Source organism: Lactuca serriola, chromosome 1 (genome assembly GCF_051521515.1).
Source record: "Lactuca serriola cultivar US96UC23 chromosome 1, Lser_US96UC23_V15, whole genome shotgun sequence".
Classification (NCBI taxonomy): Eukaryota; Viridiplantae; Streptophyta; class Magnoliopsida; order Asterales; family Asteraceae; genus Lactuca; species Lactuca serriola.
The window spans coordinates 249,147,200-249,169,589 of record NC_136408.1 but is presented as its reverse complement, the minus strand read 5'-3'; positions in this window follow the sequence as shown (position 1 = coordinate 249,169,589).

The following is a 22,390-nucleotide window of genomic DNA, read 5'->3' as shown; positions in this document are numbered from 1 at the left end:
GTCATCTCCCCAATCATGCTCATTTCGAATTTGCTCTTCATTAGATCTGCAAACTTAACACTTAAAGATTCATCAGTAGAACCGAAAATAATGTCATCAACATATATTTGTACGATTAACAGATGTTTATTAAATATTTTACGAAAGAGGGTTTGATCGATTGAACCTCTTTTAAAACCTGATTCTTCGAGAAAGGTTGACAACGTGGCATACCAGGCTCGAGGTGCTTGTTTCATGCCATAGACAGCTTTCTGTAATTTAAAGCTGTGATCTGGAAATTTGGGATCTTCAAAACCTGGTGGTTGTTGGATGTATACTTCGCGATCTATCTCTCCGTGTAGGAATGCGCATTTAACGTCCATTTGGAATACTTTGAAGTTCTTATGCGCAGCATATGCAAGAAAGATACGAATTGCTTCAATTCGAGCAACTGGAGCATATGTTTCATCGTAGTCGATTCCCTCTTGTTGTGAATATCCTTTGACTACAAGACGTGCCTTGTTTCGACAAATGATTCCTTGATCGTCAGTCTTGTTTCTGTATACCCATCTTGAACCTATAACAGTAACATCGGGTGGAGTAGGAACAAGATTCCATACGTCGTTTCTTTCAAATTCTGCTAGCTCTTCTTGCATAGCTTTTACCCAATCTGGATCTTTTATAGCAGAATGTATGGTTTTGGGTTCGGTCGTGGATAAGAAGGCTCCAAATAAACATTCATTTGTGGATGCGCCTCTAGTCTGAATGCCTATGTTGGGATCTCCGATGATTTGGTCTGTTGGATGATTTCTGGTCCACTTTATTAAGCGATTCTCTTCCGCTATAATAATTGGAGTTTCAGTATCCCATTGTTCTTCTCCGGGCGTTTCATCTTGGAATAGGTTTGAAGGTTCCCCCATAAATGATGCATCGGGATTGTTTTGGCTATTTGGGGTTCGGGTGTTTAAAGGAGGATTTGGTGTTTGTTCCAAAGAGGAAGTATGTGTTGGTGGTTCCCCCTCGAATTGATTTGCATCATTTTGGTTTGTTTGTGGAATTACTTCACTGGGTGTTCCTGTAGGGTCAATTAAAGTAGTTAGAAGTTCAGAATTGTAAGCGGTTTTTGGTTGTTCAAAAAGCAAATCAAGATCGATTTCAATGTCTATGTCAGGAGAAGGTGTTTGTTGAATTGGATTTTGAAAAATATTTTCAATCATTTTTGAACCAAAATGTTCACGATCCAATTTCCTAACATAAAATTCATCGAAATGAACATCGGTACTTTCTTCAATTACTCTAGTACGTTTATTCAGTACTCGATAAGCAGCTGAAGAAAAAGAGTAACCAAGGAAAATTCCTTCGTCCGACCTTGATTCAAATTTTGAAAGGTGATCTTTATTATTCTTTACGAAGCATCGACAACCGAAAATATGGAAAAATTTGATGTTTGGTTTTCGGTTGTTAATGACTTCATATGGTGTTTTATGAAGATGTTTATGGATTAAGGAACGATTTTGAGTATAGCAAGCTGTGGCTATTGCTTCTGCCCAGAAGTATTGTGGCAGATCAGCGAAGATAAGCATTGATCTTGCAGCTTCACATAGAGTTCGGTTCCTTCTTTCGACAACACCGTTCTGTTGTGGAGTGTATGGGGCTGAGAAGTTGTGTTCAATTCCTTTGTCTTTGAGAAATGAATCTAGAGTATTGTTTTTGAACTCTAAACCATTATCACTTCGGATTCTTCGAACAGGTCGTTTCAACTTCAGCTCGATTTGTTTGATGAAGTTGATCATCTCTGCAGGTGCTTCTGATTTTAGTCTTAAGAAAAAGACCCAAGTAAAGCGCGAGAAACCATCAACGACAACAAGAATGTACTTCTTCCCTTGAATGGTTTGGGTTTTGGCAGGGCCACAAAGGTCTATGTGCAACAACTCTAGTGGTTCGGACACACTAGATTCTGAGATGCTTTTGTGAGTGGATTTGGAAAGTTTTCCTTTTTCACATGCGGCACAAAGAGTTTCGTTATCAAGCTTCAGAAGTGGTAGCCCTCGAACAAGATCATCGCCGATTAATTTGTTGATGTACCCAAAGTTTAGATGGGAAAGGCGGCGGTGCCATAACCAACTAATATCTGTTGGGGCTTTAGATAGCAGACATATATCGGGTTTACCATAGATAAGATCCATGTCAAGTGGATACATATTTCCGGCACGGTCAGAATCAACTATAACATCTTTGGTTTTGGCGTCCATGATCAAGCTTCGTTGTTTGGTGAAAAGAACTTCAAGATTGTTATCACACAGTTGAGAAACACTGATGAGGTTGTGTTTCAGGTCATCGACGAAGGCAACTTTCTTTATGGTAAAATTACCATTTGTTATGTTTCCATAACCTTTGATTTTTGCTTTCATGTTGTTGCCGAAGGTAACATCTTGATTGGTTTGTATAGGTTTGAAGTCACGTAAGTAGTTCCGGTTTCCTGTCATATGCTTGGAGCAGCCACTATCAATATACCATGTATCATCATTGGGTTCTCCAGCATTAAGTACCTACAATCAGACAGAAACTTTAGGTACCCAAATCTGAATGGGTCCTGGTTTGTCAGTTGTTATTTTGGGTGCTTTTCTTAATGAATTTCTTTTATCATTTGACTTCACATTATTGTAATGGTTTGGTTTATAACGATGGAATGGTTGAGGTTTGATTTGATCTATCAATTTTACCCAAAATGCGATTTGTTTTTGAAAACCTGTGGGTTGATAAGATCTGTGATTTGGTGAAAGATATCCTAGATGTGAAGGTTTGTTTGAAAAGTTTTCTTCATATCTGGGATGTGATGGGCGGTTTTGAAAAGCTTTTTGAGGATGATGGTTTGAAACTTTCGGATGTGATGGTTTTTGAAAGTTCCTTGAATGATTAAAAGTAATATCTTGAAAGCGGTTTTCAAAAGGTTTTTGAAAAGATTTTGGTTTTTGTTTGGAAACCTGTTTATGAGGTATGACGTTTGGTTTCTTTGGTTGTTTTTCAAAAAGGTTTGGTTTGATTAGTGGGGTTTTGGTGACTTGAATGGATTTTTTGCTTGTTTGTTGTTTCTTGGAGTATTTTTGTCCCAGACTAGTTTTTCCAACAATTGATGAAGTCATTGTAGGAAAAGCAGTTGGTATAGAAGTACTACCATCCTTATAAGAGGAATTTTCTCCATTCAAAAAGTTTTTGAGTTTAGTGGTTCCATCAGTATTTTTGATTTGGTGAGTTAAAGAACTTGCAGAGTCTGTTTCAGAATTTACAACTCTTTTGAAAGACTTTTTGGAAACACTGAAAGCAGTATCATCTGGACTACAGTTGATAACTGTTTCGTCATCTGAATCTTCCTCATTAACAGATGTGAAAAGATTATGTAGAGTAGATTCAGAGTTTTCACAATTCGTCATGTTTTTCTGTTTTGCTTGTTCAATTTCAAAGGATTCTCTTCCAATTCCTGGTCTATAATTCGTATCAATTTTGCCAGTTCCCAAGGTGTTTGCCTTGGTGAAAATATCATCACTTAGTTTTCTGGCAACTTTGATAGAATCCATATTCCATATCAGTCTTTTATTCTCGGTTTCAAGAGAATTGATTTGTTTTAAAGAATCAGTCAGCTTTTCATTTAAAACATTGTATTTGTCAGTTGATTCTTGAAAGTCTTGTTTCAACTGAAGGATTTCCATTTCTAAAACATCTTTTATTTCAGAAGAAATGACTGACTGATTTTTTAGTTCCAAATCCCTTTTCTGAATTAGGGACTGATTTAATTGTTCCAAGACGTGATTATAATCTTCTGATTTTCTTTCAACGTCTCTTTCCAATTTGCTTTTCGTTCTTGTTGATTCTCCAAATTTGAGTTGCAAGGTTTGTAACTCAGATTTGCAAATATCATAATTGACCATTGTGTCATGATATGTTTTGAGATCAACTTCCAGACTAGTCTCAATTTTGGTTATGTGGGACTCAAAAATTGTTTTGGAAAAACCAAGTTCAGAGATCATAGACCATACCTGTTCTATGACGTTTGGAGCTCTTGAAGGTATTTCAACACCAGCTACGAAGCAGAAGTTTGATTGTGTTGGTTCGTGTTCAGCTTCGTCATCAGAAGTTGGCCAGTATTCCACACTTGGTTCATGGATTGCCATCAATGCTCTTTGCTTTTCTTGGTTTTCCAGTTTCTTCAATTCATCGGCTCTTTGAGCATAGTATGCTGAGTCTTTGATTTTGGTTTTGTTTTTGGCTCGACATTCTCTGGCATAGTGATTTGTTCCTTTGCAGTTGTGACAAATGATCACTTCTTCATCACTATCATCCTTTTGACTTTTAATCGGAAGTCTTTCAGGTGTTTGAGTTTGGGCTTGTTGGGAAGGTTGAGAATGGTTTTGTTGGAATCTTAAATTTTGGTTGTTTTGAAAACCATTGTTTTGATTGTTGTAACCTTGATTTTGGAAACCTCTGTTTTGATTTTGAAAACTGTTGTTTGGATTGTGATTATGACCTGAGTTGGGATCGTTTTGAAATCCCTGGTTTTGAAAACCTTGGTTTGAGTTATTTTGGAAAGACGGTCTTTGAGAATTTTGTCCAAAGTAAGGTCTTGGTTGAAAACCTGAGTTATTTTGTCCAAAAGACGGTCTTGGTTGAAAACTTGAGTTATTTTGTCCAAAAGATGGTCTTGTTTGAAAATTTGGTTTAAAATTTGATTGACCATGATTTGGGATAAATCTCTGGAGATTTGTGTTTGCAACCAAAGCACACAGTTGTTGATAATCTGCTTCATCATTTGAATCAGACTGGAAGGATTGGTTTTGAAAAGATGTAGTCTGATTAAAATGATTAAAGTTTTGATCATTGTAAGGTGTTTGGTTTTGAGAAGTTGTGGACACAAGAGCAAGTGGTCCTCCAAAAGCTGCAATGGTTGGTGGGTCAATCGAGGATTCATACGATTGAAGTTCTCCATACAAATTGTACAAAGATTCGGTATGAATAGCTGGATTTCCCTGAATAATGAGTTTAACCATTTTCCAGCTTTCGAAAAGATTGTTTAAAAACTTGAGATTTATCTCGTGTTGTGTCTTTTTGATACCCAAATTGTTCATTTTAACCATAATCAAATTGAACCTATCATGAGCATCATGGATAGTTTCTGATGAAAGCATTTTGAAATTATCGAATTCATTCAAAACAGATGTTCTTTTGTTTCCGATAATTCTTTTATTTCCACAAAAACGATTTTTCAAATTTTCCCAAATTTGATTTGCGGTTAACATCATAATGTCATCCATTTGACTTAGAATACTGTGAGGTATTCCAGACACAAGTTCCTTTTTGGCTTGGAGTTCCAACTTTCTTATGATATCGGTTTGAGTGGCTTGATTCGTAGCAAGAGTAGCCATATTTTCTGGAGTAACATATGTTCCTTCTACACACTTCCAGATATCTTCATTTATAGCGTTAAGATGAAGATTCATACGGCCAACCCACGAATTATACTCTTCAGGAATAAGTATGGGTGCCCGTGAACCAGATCCTAAGCTATTTGCAATGGACACAGAGTTCATGTTGGAGTAATTTGTCAAAGACATTTTTTTTGAATTTTTTTTTTTTTTTTTTTTTTTTTAAAGGATTTCGAACAAGTGATATTAAAATGAAAAAATTTTAAAGAAAAACTTATGGAAGGTTTATAAACGCTATAACCAAAAGTTTTTCGACAAAAATTTCAAGGTAAATCACACAAGCTCTGATACCAATTGTTGGATATTATTCCTTTTATATATCAGCTCAGATACCGATTGTTGGAAATATAAAAATCTGATCACTGCGACAAAAGGCTCGGTTACCGGTCACTGTGTGATAGATATATAAGTTTAAGATATAAGATGTAAATATATATAAAGAATAATAATTGCGGAATAAGTATAAATATGAAAGCTATAAATGACTGAAAGCTATAATAATATAAATGACTATATTTAAATGACGTAAAGCTATAAATAATATAAATAACTGTATTTAAATGACATAAAGCTATAATAAAATATATATATATATATATATATATATATATATATATATATATATATATATAAGTATATAAATATATATCAAGTAGGTTCGTCAATAAATTGACTGAACTGGACTCGTGGAACGACTGGTCGATATTTGTTCTCTTGGAAGGACCGGTCGATATTGGGACTCTTGGAACGACTGGTCGATATTTGTTCAAAGATCAATCCGGTATTTGATAAGTAGTAAAAAGTTCATTTTCATGTAAAATGGATTGTTTACAAAACAGTGCAAAGTACACGAGTCATGTATTTGTATACGGGTATCGGGTGTTTTGAGGAGATTTGATGAGGTTGGAGTGGGTATTTGGAGGGTGTTAGGAGGTGGAATAAGGTTGTAATTTTGGTGGTGTAAGGCAGCAAAGATGGTGAAGTTGAAGGAGCTTTGGGTGGTGATGGATGTAGATTTTCGGAGTAAATCTCTCTGGATAGCCAATTCTCTCTCGCGTCTCTTTGGGGTTTCCCGTGGTCAAAATCGTCCACGAAAATTTCTAGATGTAGGTAATGTCCTGAAGAATTGATGGTGAAAATCTCCCTAGTAGTATTTTGGCTGTGTTGTTCTCGCTTTTTTGTTTTCTAACATGAAGATTCTGAACTCAAAAACAGAAATCTCTCTGGATAGCCAATTCTCTCTCGCGTCTCTTTGGGGTTTCCCGTGGTCAAAATCATCCACAAAAATTTCTAGATGTAGGTAAGGTCCTGAAGAATTGATGGTGAAAATCTCCCTAGTCTTTTTGTGCTTGTACCGAGCCCAGTTGTCTTCGTTTCTGACTTGAAGATTCTGCTGTCGAAAAACAGCAAGTGGTGATGGTTGTGGTTATTTGAAAGGGGTTTTTTTTGGAGGAGGTTTAAGGATGGTATTTGGAGGGTGTTAGGAGAGTATTTTGAGGTTGTTTGGAGGTTGGAATGAGGTTGATATAAGGTGGTGAAAGTTTATGAAGATGATGATGTTTGATGGGTTGAAGATGAACACCTTGAGTTTGAATGAAGAAGATGAAGATGGTTGATGATGTTCTTCATTTTTGGTTGTTGTTGATCTTGATGTTCTTGGTTATCTCCAGGGATGAAGATTGAGAGGGTGTGGTTTTACAAAGGAAAATTCACTATAACATATGAATCTCTCTTAGTCTCTTATATTCTCACTAACTCTAAACACACACTACATACACATGTATATATATGAGAAACAAATATCTAGTAGTAGTACACTTGAGTGTAAGTTGAAAGATGCAAGTTGATGTAGAGCTAGGAGCAAAGAACGTGGGAAGGTTTTAGGCTTCTTCATCCTTGACTTTTCTTGACTTCCTCCTTTGTTTGACTTATTCAACACATATACATATCTATATATATAATACATATATATATAACACATACATATATATAATACATATATATACATACGTATATATATATATATATATATATATATATATATATATATATATATATATATATATATATATTGGTGAAACTTTTTAGTCACACAGCTAATTTTCTCGTCTATGCGCGTGCTTTCGTATTTTCCGTTTTATCACGCATTCATGCAACCTGAAATAACTGATAATATTTGTTAGATTGTATAAAAACAGTTCATCTTATTTCAGTTATGGTCACATACAAGGTTACATAAGAACATTTTTCAACAGAAACGAAAGAACTAAAGAACCTCCCAGTAGTGAGCGACTTCCCCGACATTTTCCCAGAAGAACTACCCGGGTTGCCTCCGCAACGACAAGTCGAGTTCAGAATCAACTTAGTCCCAGGAGCTACCCCAGTAGCCAAATCGCCCTACCGTTTAGCACCAACTGAGATGCAGGAACTCTCTGGTCAACTTAACGAACTGCTCAGCAAGGGCTTTATAAGACCGAGTTTCTCACCTTGGGGAGCACCGGTCTTGTTCGTTAAGAAGAAGGACGGATCCTTCTGTATGTGTATTGACTACAGAGAACTCAACAAACTGACGGTCAAGAATCGTTATCCTCTACCACGCATAGATGATCTATTCGACCAACTACAAGGGGCGAACTATTTTTCTAAGATTGATCTGAGATCCGGATATCACCAGTTACGAGTGCTAGAGGAGGATGTGCCGAAGACCGCCTTCCGAACTCGTTACGGACATTACGAGTTCGTGGTGATGCCATTTGGATTGACCAATGCGCCCGCAGTCTTCATGGATCTGATGAATAGAGTATGCCGACCTTACTTAGATCAGTTCGTCATCGTTTTCATTGACGACATCCTGATCTACTCCCGAAGTAAGAAAGAGCATGGCGATCATCTGCGACAAGTTCTAGGGACATTACGAAAGGAGAAACTTTATGCGAAGTTCTCGAAATGTGAATTTTGGATCCGAAGAGTCGAATTCTTAGGACACGTGGTAAGCGAAGAGGGAATCCACGTGGACCCATCCAAAATTAAAGCCATTGAGAACTGGTCAGCACCGAAGACGCCTACAGAAATTCGACAATTTCTAGGTCTCGCTGGTTACTACCGCAGGTTCATTCAGAACTTCTCACGAATAGCGAAGCCTCTTAAAACCCTAACCCAGAAAGGCGTGGCCTTTGACTGGGAAGAGAAACAAGAAAGAGCTTTCCAAACGCTCAAACGAGCCTTGTGCACCGCACCAATACTATCCCTTCCCGAAGGAATAGAAGACTTCGTAGTTTATTGCGATGCATCGAATCAAGGGCTCGGATGTGTTCTGATGCAGCGAGGTAAGGTCATCGCCTACGCCTCGAGACAGTTGAAGACACACGAGGTTAACTACACGACCCACGATCTTGAACTAGGAGCAGTAGTGTTTGCTCTGAAGATCTGGAGACATTACTTGTATGGAACGAAGAGCACTATCTTTACCGACCACAAGAGTTTACAACACATTTTCGATCAGAAGGAGCTCAACATGAGACAACGACGGTGGGTCGAGCTACTCAGTGATTACGAATGCGATATTCGTTATCATCCGGGTAAAGCCAACGTAGTAGCAGACGCCCTAAGTCGGAAGGAATATTCTAGTTGCAAAGTCAAGTCATTATCGATAACCATCCATTCACACCTGACTAAGCAAATTCAGGCGGCTCAACTTGAGGCCATGAAACCTGAAAATGTGTCAAGTGAATCCTTTAGAGGAATGGACAAGAATTTAGAAGCCAAGGGTGACGGAGCTTTATATTTCATGAACCGGATCTGGACACCGAAACATGGTGGTTTCCGAGACTTGGTCATGACCGAGGCGCACAACACTCGGTATTCCGTCCACCCAGGTTCAGATAAGATGTATCTGGATCTTAAGAAGCTATACTGGTGGCCTAATATGAAAGCAGAGATTGCTACCTTCGTAAGTAAATGCCTTACTTGCGCAAAGGTTAAGGTCGAGTACCAGAAGCCCTCTGGTTTATTGCAGCAACCAGAGATCCCAGAATGGAAGTGGGAGTGGATCACTATGGATTTCATAACCAAGTTGCCCAAGACAACGGGTGGACTTGACACCATATGGGTCATCGTTGATAGATTGACCAAGTCTGCACACTTCCTGCCTATCAAAGAAACCGACAAGATGGAGAAACTTACGAGAACATACATTAGGGAAATCGTACGGCTACATGGTGTACCTATGTCTATTATCTCCGATAGAGATAGTAGGTTCACCTCAAGATTTTGGCAATCACTACAACATTCCCTAGGAACAAGGCTGGACATGAGCACAGCCTACCATCCTCAGACCGACGGACAGAGTGAGAGGACCATCCAAACTCTGGAAGATATGTTGCGAGCCTGCGTAATTGACTTTGGGAAGGCATGGGATACTCATTTACCCCTTGTCGAGTTTTCCTATAATAACAGTTATCACGCGAGCATCAAGGCTGCTCCATTTGAAGCTCTCTACGGTCGTAAGTGCAGATCCCCTCTGTGCTGGGCTGAGGTGGGTGATACCCAATTAGCCAGGGGGCAAACTTCCGACAGTACTCTCACCGGTCCGGAGATCATTCGGGAAACAACAGAGAAAATCGTTCAGATCCGTGAACGATTGAAAGCCTCTAGAGACCGACAGAAGAGCTACGCTGATAAACGAAGGAAACCTTTGGAATTTCAGGTGGGAGACCGAGTCCTCCTCAAAGTCTCACCCTGGAAGGGCTTGATACGCTTCGGCAAGCGTGGAAAGCTTAATCCGAGGTACATAGGGCCTTTCGAGATTCTTGCAAGAGTCGGCCCCGTAGCTTACAAACTCGAACTACCAGACGCACTTCGTAACGTACATTCTACATTCCACGTATCTAACTTGAAAAAGTATCTATCCGACGAGACTCTTGTAATCCCACTCGACGAGGTCGAAATCAACGAGAGCCTCAACTTCGTGGAAGAACCTGTAGAGATCATGGACCGTGAGGTCAAGCAGACAAAGCAAAGTCGTATCCCTATCGTGAAGGTTCGCTGGAATGCCAAGCGAGGAACGGAATTCACTTGGGAACGTGAGGATCAGATGAAACTGAAATACCCTCACCTTTTTGCTTAGTTATTTGTAATTTCTAACTTGCTTAAAATTCTAATTTCGGGACAAAATTCCTTCTAACGGGGGGATGATGTGACAACCTGATATTTCGAGTCAATGTAATGTAAAACCGATCAAATTTAGGTCAAAATGTAACCTTCCTAAAATCTTGTTCGGATTAAATAAAGTAGTAGGAATCATATCAAGGTTTGCGTACATGAAAAGAACGTCCAAATCTGACTTCGGATGAGGAAGTTATGAATTTTTGAAGAAATTCCTTAATCACATCATTTTAATAAATAAATAATAAAAATAATTTCGGAATTTGCCAACGGAATCTAAACGAAAGTTGTAGATCATGGTCTCACCTTCGCGTGGATATAAAGAACGTCAAAAACGGAGTTCGTATGAGGGAGATATGAATTTTTGAAGTTTATTTATAATAAATATAAATTTAATTATAAATTCCCGGTAATATCCGAAGGGGAGTCATCGGATTGGACCGAAGTACGCCCTGCGTACCTTCGTACACCCCGCGTACTGAGATCGAGGGTCTCGGATCGTCCACGTCGCACTATCCAAAGAATTCTAAACCGTCCGACCCGTACGAAGCTCCGACCCGTCCGGCCCGCTGTCCCGTCCGACCCGCCGTCCCATCCGACCCGCGTACCCAGCAACCCGTCCCATCCGAACCGAGGCAGTCGAGGCTTCGGTCATGCATGGCGTACTTTTACGCGCTGCGTACGACCGTACGCCCCGCGTACGGAGGCGGTTCAGCCTTCCTATAAATAGGATGCGAGGCTTTCCAAAAATGTTGCTCATTTCTCTCCTCTCTCTCACAACCTTGCCTCGTTTTCCGTGCCCATTATAACCCGAAGCTCTGGTCTTTTTGCTCAAGTCCCGAGGGTCGATTTTACTCCCGAGATTCCCGAGAATCCCGAGAAAAATCCGTTTTCCGAGACGAAACTCTGCCCGGTTTTCCATCTCACTTTCTTCAATCAATCAAGTGAGTTTCATACCCCTTAATCAACCTTTTAAATATTCTAAATGCTTTTATATGCTTTCAAAGGGGGGGGGGGGGGGGGGGAAATACAAGTTAAATACTTATAGTTATTGTTTCAATCACACGTGATTGCATTAATCACATGTGATTAGTAACTAGGGAAACCAGTGATTTTACCACTATTCAAACTATCTATCAAACTGTTTTACTTCTAAATGTTTTCCAAACCCATTTACTTTTCAAATTTACACTGCAACTGTGACTTAAACAAATGTTCCTTATACTTAATCTGTTTTAATCAAATCTACGCCTTCAAATTGTTTTATAGATTGACATCAAGTCAATCTTTCTTTAAAAATAATACTTATGTTTCAAATGTCTTATAAATACTTATTTATGTTTTTATATTATAAATTGCATGCCCATATATGTATAGACGTATAAATAATGTTTAAAAGACTTAGGAAGGCTATCCACCCTATTTCCTTTTCGCGCCTTGAGATGTGGTCTGGTGGGATTTTGGGTGACCATCCGAAGGTCGTTTCCATATTAATTATATATCAAATATACATATATAGACATAAAAGTACTTCCATAATCATACGTACTAGACGCACTGTTAACAAGTTACCATCGGGGTAACACAGAATCATACTATTACAACTGCTAGATCAATGAGTCAGTTCATTCATGAGTCTATACTAGGAAGAGGATATATAGAACTATACTATGAGATATATATACAACTATACTAGAACAAGAAACATTTCATCACATATGCAAGAATACGAAAACAAATGTGATCTACTGTATCGGAGCATGCCTTAAATGTCATGGCCCGAGTTGTAGCCAGAATTCTCTTGGAGGGAGAGCGTTGAGTTTGCGTATAGATCTATACTGGATTGACTATCCTACACCTTGCTGCTAGCTACAACCGGACTTGCAGGTATGCGGGTGCCAAACGTCATTCCGTTATTACGACCGTTCTTTATGTCGTTGTTATCAGTCGATAGTATGGTGCAATTATCACATTATACCTTAATATAAATCCGGTTTAAGGTAGTAGTAATTAGTACAATAGTAGTTCTTATTATACAAAGCTACAGTACTACAATGATTTACCCATTACATATTTTGGTGATAATCTCACTTAAGCATTAATGTACAAACTATATTTTAACAAATGATAGTTATACTTGGGTAATTACACACTTTTACAACAGACGAGTTTACAAAACAGTTTAGCCTTGGTAGAAGGTTACTTTTATAGAAAATATAGGATTTTCTGAGAGATTCAAACTTTTACAAACTTATACATTGAGATAGGTTAAAACGTTTTTGACAACAAACATTGACACTAAAATGCTTATGAACTCACCAGCTTAATGCTGATAAACTCTTTCAAAATAACTTGTATTCTCAGGTCATCAGTAGACAGGTACCGATGCCAGCTTTTGAGATGATGGAGCGTACTCAAGACTCACCATTTTATTATTTTGATTTACGTTATATTTTTGGTGTCTAAAACTGTACAGAACACGCATGTATTAAATTTATATATTTAATGCAATGGATGATGTTGTTTACCTATTTACATTTACTGTGTTGTGATTACCTTACATGACGTCCTCCGCCCCAGAACGTTTCCGCCGTTCTTGGTTTTGGGGTGTGACAATTAATATATTATAAGTTCTAATATATTAATATAAGATCATATTATTTAATTAGTATTGATCTATAATTAATCTAGGATTAATTTAGAGATCAAAGATATTACTAATTAAATATGGGCTTCTATATTTATATAGTGTGGGCTAATGCTTATTTGGAACGGGCTAGGCTTGCATGGAAAAGTCCATGGATACTCCATGGAGCTCTAACCCCTGGATCTCAAGGAAATGAAGAGACATGGGTATTAGGGTTTACATGGATGTAACCCTAATCCATCACACTATATAAAGGAGGCTTTGGTTCTTGAAATCATACTAGTTGACACTTGTTGAGGTGAGGGCCAATTTCAAGATAGTAGTGACTATTCTCTCAAAGTTCCAAGTTTGTGGTGATTTGTGATTTCCATTTGAGGCATCCACACTATTGGTGCTAGGCTCTAAATCTCCAAGGAATCAACTACAACTACAAGGTAAGTGTTTCTACTAGCTTTATTTGATTGAAGTTCCCCATGCCATGCTAGTTAGGATATGAATCTTGGAAAAATAATTATTTGCATGTATCTTAGACAAACATAGATCCAAGGTTTATTAGGGTTGCATGTACACTTAGGAAGTGTTAGAATGCTCAAAACCCATATGTGGTATCAGAGACTATGCTTGTTTGTTTTATACTTGATGCAAAATAGTTGAAAAAGTCGAAAAACTTGTTGTCTGCCTGATGAAATCGCCGAGTCCATGGGGGGACTCGCCGAGTTCATGTGTATATTCAACCTACTCGCCGAGTAGGTTCATGCACTCGGCGAGTAGAAGCCACAGAGTGCAGATTTTCGACTTTAGTTGCTGGAAATGGACTAGAAACATTACCCTAAACTGTTTTGGTACTTGAAAACTTGTTTTAGATTGTGTAATGTCTTTGCTAATCCATTTACAACCACTTGTTATCAAAATTACAAAGTTTTATGTGTAATTTTTGATTCATGAAAGTGTTCATATTCATGTTCTTGATCTTATGATGTTTAGATGATCATAGGAATTATTTGTAACCTATGTGGTAGTTTAATTCTTGATCATAATGTGTTTTAATGGAGTCCATAACTGGTCCTCAAGTTATGGAAAACCAAAAGTCACTTGAATTAAAAAAAACCATTAAAAGAACACAAGAGTTAGAAAAATGAAGAGTCTTCATTTTTATTACTCTATTAAACTCATAAGTTACAAGAAATGAAAAGTTTTGAAAGTTTACAAAACTTGCCCTCAAGTTTTGGAACAAGTAAAGTCATATTAAAAACTTTAGTTCCAACCCTTAGAATTTTAAAAGTTAAAAGTCAACCCTTATACTTATAATATTATAAGTTAATAATATATATATGTGTATATATATATATATATATATATATATATATATATATATATGTATAAGATTAAAGTCGTCTTACCGCTAGTACGCCTCATTCACGAAGCCGGTCTATAAGGTGGGTATAAATTTGTTGCCTATAAAATGGAAACTTAATGGGTGTCCACTCTCACCTACCGCTTGATTGACTGGTGGAGGGTCGTTAGCCGAACGGGTAAGACAAGGACTTATAAATTCTCATTAAAAGTATGATGAATATTATAATGTAACTAAATGTTTTATTAAATTCCCAATCTTAGTTACTTTAGGAAAAATGTGAATAAGGTGCTAATCCATGAAATTACACTTTACACTTTGTCTAAGTCGTTAGTCGAGTGTGTGTGGTTAACCGGCACACTAACTTGGACTTAACAAGGTAGGTAAAGGGTGACTTAATATTTATCATAGTATCGATGGAGCGTGTGTGGTTAACCGGCACATCGATTGAGGGGTAATTTATTAAGGGTACCAAGTAATTTGCATGGTTACTTCACACCTCGTTTTGTGATCCTCGGCATCCCAGTCACAAAACATGGAGGGCACACTCGAGATTGAAACATGCCTTTGAAAAGTTCATTGAATCTCAAAAGAATCTAGGAGTTTCTAAGAACCAAATTAAATATTCTAATATTTTGACTTTGGTGGAAATTGGTGAATCGTCATTCACCTACCTTTCAAATATGTTATTACTTAGATTACGGCATACCTCTTCTAAGTATAATATATTGTGATTGGGTCCTAGCCTTAATATTACATTTGGGTGTTTTATTAAGGACTATCTCTATATCTAAACTAATTCTTTCTTTCTTCTATTACTAGATGTCTGCAAACAACGCTACTTCTGGCTCTAATCCTAGTGGCTCCTTTTCTCTTATGAACTTGCATGGGAAAGTCACTTTTGATGGATCCAACTTTAATGAATGGATCAGAAACATCAGAATGATTACTCGCTACGAGGACAAGGAATATGTCCTTGATAAGGAGCTTAAGGACGAGGGAAGAAGAGAAAGAGTTCTTCGAAGGGTACCAAGGTTAGGACCCTTGATGGCTCTTCTTCAAGTGGAACCAAGAAAGGTTTCATCACTCCTTCTTCTGACCCAAAAGAGGCTGAATGATTCTATTGCCATGAAAAGGCACATTGGAAGCGGAACTGCCCAAAGTACCAGCAAGATGTAAAGCATGGGAAAGTTACTACTCCTACTCCTACCAACTCCGCCCCTGTCTTAGCAATCGAGAAAGGACGAGGGAAGAAGAGAAAGAGTTCTTCGAAGGGTACCAAGGTTAGGACCCTTGATGGCTCTTCTTCAAGTGGAACCAAGAAAGGTTTCATCACTCCTTCTTCTGACCCAAAAGAGGCTGAATGATTCTATTGCCATGAAAAGGCACATTGGAAGCGGAACTGCCCAAAGTACCAGCAAGATGTAAAGCATGGGAAAGTTAAACCCAACCATGCATGTATTTACACTATCTTATCTAATAACTCACCCCATTCTAATTCTTGGGTCCTTGATACCGGTTGTGGTATTCATATATGTTCTGATTTACAGGGACTAAGAAGAAGTGAGAATGTGGAGCAAGGAAGAATAAACTTGATCATGGGAAACAGGAAAGCTTCACCTGTCACCTAGATTGGAGTTTATACTTTATCGCTAAGTAGTGGGTTTAGTTTAGATTTGAATAAGTGTTGTTATTCGCCAGAAATGGCAAGAAATATTATTTCCTTTCATGCATTGTATAAACAAGGTTTCACCTTTTCATTTGATAGAGAAGTTGGTTCGATTAATGCTTTCTTTAATAATGTTCTTTATTTTAAAGCATTACCTTGTGATGGCGTGTATGAAACAGTATCTGTGGTTGATAACTTAGGAAATAATGTATTGTGTATTGATTCTGTTAATAATAATAACTTGGATAAAGCATCATTATGGCATTGTCGTCTTGGACATATAAGCAAGAAACGCATAGACCAACTCCAAAAGGATGGAGTCTTGGAGTCATTTGACCTAAAGTCAGATGATAGTTGTGAATCATGCTTACTTGGGAAAATGACAAAGTCACCCTTCACAGGTTCTTGTGAGAGGGGTGAAGGTTTGTTGGACCTTGTACACACAGATGTGTGTGGACCATTCAAACATGCCACAAGGGATGCTAATCATTATTATTTGACTTTTACTGATGATTACAGTAGATATGGATATGTCTATTTAATCAAGCATAAGTCAGAGACTTTCAAAAGGTTTAAGGAATTTAAACAGGAAGTCGAGAATCAATTGGGCAGGAACATTAAGATGCTTCGATCCGATCGAGGTGGTGAGACTCATGACAAGCTAGAACCCCGAAGCGAGAGGTGTATTTTTATCGGCTACCCACAAAGATCCTTTGGTTACCTCTTCTACAGACCTAGTGATAATGTGGTCTTTGTAGCAAGAAGAGGAGTCTTGAGAGAGAGAGAGAGAGAGAGTTTATAAGCCAAGGAGACAGTGGGAGGCAATTTGATCTTGAAGAAATTCAAGAGTCAAGTGGTGAAGGAACTTCAAACGCTAGCCCTCAACTTGAGGAGGAAACTCATGTTGAGCCAATTGACGATTATGTACCTCTGAGACGTTCCATGAGAGTTAGGAATGCACCTGAGCACTACTATGGTTTTCATATTACTGCGGAAGGTGATACACTTATTAGTGATGAGACACTAGTAGGTCTGGATGAACCTAACAGTTACGCGGAAGCCATGGCAGGCCCCGAGTCTGCGAAATGGAAAGAGGCTATGGATAGCGAGATACAATCCATGTATGACAATCAAGTTTGGAACTTGGTTGAGAATGTACCAGGTCGTAAGACTGTAGGGTGCAAATGGGTCTTCAAGAAAAAGACCGACATGGATGGTAAAGTACACACTTATAAGGCTAGACTGGTTGCAAAGGGCTTCTCTCAAATTCCTAGAGTGGACTATGATGAGACCTTTTCTCCAGTACCCAAGATTAAGTCTATTCGGGTTCTGTTAGCCATAGCTGCATTTCATGACTATGAAATATGGCAAATGGATGTCAAAACCGCTTTCCTTAATGGAAAGTTGACTGGAGATGTTTACATGAGTCAGCCAGAAGGTTTTGTTAGCAACGAGTACCCTAATAGAGTGTGTAAACTTGAGAAATCCATTTATGGATTGAAGCAAGCACCTCGCAGATGGAATCTTTGCTTTGATTAAAAGGTCAGGGAATTTGGCTTTTCTAGGATTGAAGATCAATCTTGTGTTTATGTCAAGGCTAGTGGGAGTATAGTCAGCTTCTTGGTATTGTATGTGGATGACATACTACTCATAGGAAATGACATCCCAACTTTGCAGGAAGTTAAGTCCTGGCTTGGGAAGTGTTTCTCTATGAAGGACCTAGGAGAAGCTGCCTATATTCTAGGGATAAGGATTTTGAGAGACCGGAGTAAAAGACTAATTGAACTTAGTCAAAGCACCTATGTGGACAAAGTGTTGAAAAGATTCAACATGCATAACTCCAAGAAAGGTGAGTTACCCATTCAGAGTAATGCCAGATTGAGTAAGACACAAAGCCCTAGTACTGAGGCTGAGATAGCATAAATGAGTCGACTACCTTATGCTTCAGTTGTAGGATCGATCATGTATGATAAGACGTGTACTCGACCTGATGTAGCCTTTGCTTTGAGCATGGTTAGCAGGTACCAGGGGAACCCTGGTAAGGTACACTGGACTGCGGTAAAGAATATCCTCAAGTACCTGCGGAGGACTAAGGACTGGGTCCTTACCCTCGGTGGGAGTGATGACTTGAGAGTTGTAGGGTATAGTGATGCTAGATTCCAGACTGATAGGGATAATTTCCGCTCTCAGTCAGGCTGGGTCTTTACCTTAAACGGAGGAGCAATCACTTGGAAGAGTTCCAAGCTAGAGATAGTGGCTGATTCCACTTGTGAATCAGAGTATATAGCAGCAAGCGAGGCAGCAAAGGAGGCTATATGGCTAAAGAACTTCATCGGAGACCTTGGAGTTGTACCAGCGATAAAAGAGCCAATGGAGATTTTCTGTGACAGTAATAGTGTGGTTGCCTTAGCCAAGGAACCAAGAGATCATGGGAGATCTAGACACGTTGACAGAAAATATCACTTAATCAGACATCGAATAGAAGAAGGAATTCTCGTGGCTAAGAGGGTATCATCGAATGAGAACCCAGCAGATCCCCTCAGAAAGGGACTGAGTAGGGTTAAGCATCTCCAGCATGCTCGGACCATAGGGCTGAAGGATGATATGAGTTTTAGTAGTTAGATAAATTATGATATTTGTAAAGTGTAATTGACATTAGATGATGAATAAAAAGTGTTTTATTTATGAGTAAAGTGTTGCTATCTCTTGTCAATCGTTTACTATATTTCTTTTGCATGTTTTGACTTCCAGAATAATTATGTTTGGTAGATCATATTATTTAAACCTCCACAGTCGGTCATATGTCGGAAGTAGGTATGTATCAAGACTGTCATGATTGGTTGCAGAGGTCTAAGGAGTTGGACATGGCTACAACAATCATGAGTGCTCATAAGTTTTGAGCATTGGACTCAACCCACGCTCACTGGAATCACTTCATGGAATTTTATCTCGAGTGATCGTGAGACGGTAATATCATATAAGTCTTCAAGCCTAGAGATATGATTTGTTACTTACGAGTTGATTATGCATTGATTGTATGAAAACGCATTGGTAACTCGATGTTATAAAACGTGCCTTTGTGTATGATTCAATGAGTGGTAGAACAAACATATGAGTCGAAGTTTATCCGTTCCTTCTTGGATTAGAAGCTGATATATGGGCCCCTCGATGATTGTGTTTTGACCTATGTATCGGGCCCGGTCAGAACTAAGTTGATGTGTTCAATTAAGTTCTTTGTCAAACAAATCGTAAATCGGGAAACAAACTGTTGGACAATAAGAAAGACATTGTTCCATGTATTTGTCCGGCTGATATCTAGAACAGAGGATTATATGATCACTTATCTAAAATGGCGCGTTCTAGTTCAACAGAGTTTAAAGAGCTACGATTGCTGATCGGTTCCTGAAGTCATACTTGCAACTATAGTTATTAGACTTATCCAAGTGGGAGACTGTTGGATATAGTGTCTAAGTCCATAACTATATTTGGTATGTACTAGACCCGACCCGGCATGGTCCATTTGGGTTGCACTTCACCCGAACAATTTATGGATAATATTTGAGAATAGTACAGGTTATGATTTATTAATATATTATAAGTTCTAATATATTAATATAAGATCATATTATTTAATTAGTATTGATCTATAATTAATCTAGGATTAATTTAGAGATCAAAGATATTACTAATTAAATATGGGCTTCTATATTTATATAGTGTGGGCTAATGCTTATTTGGAATGGGCTAGGCTTGCATGGAAAAGTCCATGGATACTCCATGGAGCTCTAACCCATGGATCTCATGGATATGAATAGACATGGGTATTAGGGTTTACATGGATGTAACCCTAATCCATCACGCTATATAAAGGAGGCTTTGGTTCTTGAAATCATACTAGTTGACACTTGTTGAGGTGAGGGCTAATTTCAAGATAGTAGTGACTATTCTCTCAAAGTTCCAAGTTTGTGGTGATTTGTGATTTCCATTTGAGGCATCCACACTATTGGTGCTAGGCTCAAAAACTCCAAGGAATCAACTACAACTACAAGGTAAGTGTTTCTACTAGCTTTATTTTATTGAAGTTCCCCATGCCATGCTAGTTAGGATATGAACCTTGGAAAAATAATTATTTGCATTTATCTTAGACAAACATAGATCCAAGGTTTATTAGGGTTGCATGTACACTTCGGAAGTGTTAGAATGCTCAAAACCCATCAAACGAAATATAGGGTAACCCATAAATTCTCTGCATCTTACCATCCATAAACTAGTGGGCAAACTGAAGTGATAAATAGTGCATTAAAGAGAATTTTGGAGAGATCGGTGGGTAGCAATCGAAAGGAATGGTCGGATAGACTAGATGATGCACTTTGGGCCTTCCGAACAGCTTTCAAAACACCTATTGGTACTACACCATATAGGCTAGTTTATGGGAAGCAATGTCACTTACCGGTGGAAATAGAGCATAAAGCTTTTTGGGCTTTAAAAATGTGAAACTTTGATATAGCTGAACTTAGAAACAACCGGTTGATGCAAATGAATGCTCTTGAAGAACATAGAAATGAGGCTTATACTAGCTCCTTGATTTATAAAGAAAAAACCTAGAGTTGGCATGACAAAAGAATCAAGGGTAATAAAGACTTTCATGAAGGGCAAAAAGTGTTGCTTTTTAATTCAAGGCTCAAACACTTTCCGGGCAAACTAAAGTCAAGATGGGATGGTCCATTTCTAGTGAAGAAGGTGTTTCCACATGGAGCTATCGAGTTATTATCAAGAGATGGCACTCCTTTTAAAGTTAATGGACATAGAGTGAAAAATATGAAGAATGAATCCCGAGGAATGAAGACATAGAAAAAGGGTTGCTGCTGAAGGGAAGAAACGTAAAACGGAAGGAGTCCAGCTAAACGACTCCTTAAAAAGAAGCGCTTCCGAGAGGCAACCCGAGTTTAGAGTTTGCATTTCTTTTCCCTTTGTTTTCTTTTTCACTTTTAGGATCTGTTTTCTTTTAATTCTTCTTCTGAAATTCTGCTTAAAATGATTGCTTGAGGGCAAGCAATGCTCAAAGTGTGGGGTGGTGGTTTAAAAAATTGAGTTTTTTTTCAAACTGAATGATATACTCGTCGAGTTCATACGATTACTCAACGAGTACCTTATGAAAATCATGAAAAAACGCGAACACGCGTCCCTACTCGGCGAGTAGGAATTCCTACTCGACGAGTACAAGCATTTTAATGGGTTTTTACAATTTGTAAATAAGGGTTTCTTTTACCCTACTCATTTTCACCAGCCGCCTCCCTCATACCCGCCAAGCATTCTCTTCCTCTCAAGCCATTCCTTTAATTTTTGTTGAATCTCCATCCACAAGGCAAAAAGGTATGATTTTTCCTTTGTATTCTTGTTAAAGTTTATAACTTTATCAATTCTTGGTTCTTATTTCGCTTAAATCCGGATTTGGGGGTTTACTCCAATTCTAGGGTTTCGATTTTACCATGAATTAAGAAGATTTGGACATAATTTCTAGTGGATTTGTGTTTACGGGACTTAGAACAGAAAACCCCTTTGCAAATTTATGTGTTTTGATTGACCTAATATGGTCCGATTGAAATCTGTACTCGCAGATCATCCTACTCGCCGAGTAGTTCATGAACTCGGCGAGTAGATGCCAAGATAGACTTGTTTTGGTTAACTTTAATTGTTGGGTTTTGTTTGTTGTTGTTTTCTTGATGTTATTTTGTAGAAATTTTGTCTAGAAGAGGTCAGAGTTCAAGGGGAGGAGGTCAAGGAGACATTCCATGGCTTACATTTCAACAAATAACTTCAAGATCTTCACAAGCCCGTGCAAAGAACAGATTGGAGGCTCTCAAGCAGAAAGAAATTCACATTCCCAATGCAATCAATTGGGATTGGTTGGGTAAAATTGGTTTGGAAGAAGAGTTGGCACCTTATTTGGTGAAATCTTTTGACGTGGGTGGATCCACAATAATTTGTGATGGATGGTTGTAGCTATTCAAGATTCAAGAACCTGTGTTTGCATAGCTATGTTGGGAATTCTTTGCTACTATCTCATTCCGGGGTGGTAGTTAATATTATAACCCAAATAT